Genomic DNA, 1,775 nt, shown 5'->3' on the forward strand with positions numbered 1-1,775 from the left:
CCTTTTTTTTTTTTTTTTGAGACAGAGTCTCTCTTGTCACCCAGGCTGGAGTTCAGTAGTGTGATCTTGGCCTTAACCTCCTGGGCTCAAGCGATTCTCCCACCTCAGCCTCCCAAGCAGCTGTGATTACAGTCTCAGGCCACCATGTCTAGATGATTTTTCAATTTTTTGTAGAGATGGGATCTCACTGTTGCCCAGGCTGGTCTTGAACTCCTGGGCTCAAGCAATCCTCCTGCCTCGGCCTCCTAAAGGCTAGGATTGCGTGTGCCATCCTCTCCCAGTGCTGGGATTACAGGATGAGCCACCTTGCCTGGCGAAATGTTAAGATTTCTTAGGAGTTATTGCCTCAGTGCAGTAACTCTTGATAATTAAGGGCTTATACCCTGTGGTAGTCAAGATTGTAGTGGTTTTCTTTTGTCTTTTGAAGGTAAGTTTGTCTCCTATAGAATTTTGCTATCTAACTTTCTGTGTGCACACTGCAGGGAAGATTAATGATCCTACAAATGTTTTTGCTCAGGAGAGCTGTCTTAGTTGGATGGTTAAGAGGCATTGCTCTGCAGTCCAGCTCTGAGGGATCACACTTGCAGAGAAAGAATTTAGGCAGATAGGACTTAGGGAGACTATTTGGAAACTAGAAATGAGTTTAAAAGTAAAGAGAGGCCAGGCACAGTGGCTCACACCTGTAATCCCAGCACTTTGGGAGGCTGAGGTGGGTGGATCACTTGAGATCAGGAGTTCAAGACCAGCCTGGCCACCATGGTGAAACCCTGTCTCTACCAAAAATAAAAAATTAGCTGGGCGTGGTGGTACATGCTTGTAATCCCAACTACCCGGGAGGCTGAAGCAGAATTGCTTGGACCCAGGAGGCGGAGGCTGCAATCAGCTGAGATCATGCCACTGCACTCCAGCCTGGGTCATAGAGCTAGACCTTGTCTCAAAACAAGTAAGTAAAAATAAAGAGAAAATAATTCAGAATGGAAAGCTGAAGGACAAAAGGGCAAGGGCATTGCCTCACGAATAGGAGGAATTGATACATGTGAAACTTGGTGAGATTACTGACAATCTCACATTTGAACACGGGAGTCATCAGAAGGAGTTTGCCTTCCTCTTCCTTGCCATACTCCACCCTTGTCTTGGTGTTTTCTCGAGGGTCCTGATGTTCCTTCCTCTGCCCAAGGAGCTTATACAAAGAGGAGTCTAGTGATTAAAGAGCACAGAGAGGTGAACAGTAACTTGTAGCAGAGGCACTCAGGAATCCTGCACACACAGAGGAACATCATGGGTTACAAATGAAGTCTTTTGGTCAAAATTAACTTTATTTTTCAACTTCACAGGGATATAACAAAATTGGCACACACAAAAAGGATACTGATATTGGGCCTGATTAAAAAAAATGCCTCTGGCCAGGTTGTAAAAAAAATGAACCAAGATAAACATAGAAGTTGGAGTTGTAAAAACGTGAGTTGGAATTCGTTCTGCCATGATCTATTTGACCAGAGGCAGCTTTTCCTCTCTAAGCCTATTTTACGTCTGTCAGTAGATTTGAGATCACTCATTTTACCACTGTAACATTCTGAGCCTTTTGTCACTGTGTGTCCCTTTGTGGCCATGTGAAAGACCACCGTGCTGTAGGCTGAGAAGGCCACAGTGGTTCAGGTGCTTTGAGGACCTGGTCTTGGCTCGATAGAGCCTCACTGGTGTTTGCTCAGATTGGGCAGCCTGGGCCCAAAGCCATTTGGCTAAACAGGCTGGTGACACCACACACAAACTTTAGG

At 45.4% G+C, this 1,775-nt stretch overlaps 1 protein-coding gene; it reads right to left on the bottom strand.

The window, feature by feature from the left end:
* Window positions 1-1,775, bottom strand: part of LOC105549021 (transmembrane protein 258) — a 27,187-nt gene that overhangs the window by 9,248 nt on the left and 16,164 nt on the right.

This window comes from Mandrillus leucophaeus, unplaced genomic scaffold, assembly GCF_000951045.1.
Source record: "Mandrillus leucophaeus isolate KB7577 unplaced genomic scaffold, Mleu.le_1.0 Scaffold43, whole genome shotgun sequence".
Taxonomy (NCBI): domain Eukaryota; kingdom Metazoa; phylum Chordata; class Mammalia; order Primates; family Cercopithecidae; genus Mandrillus; species Mandrillus leucophaeus.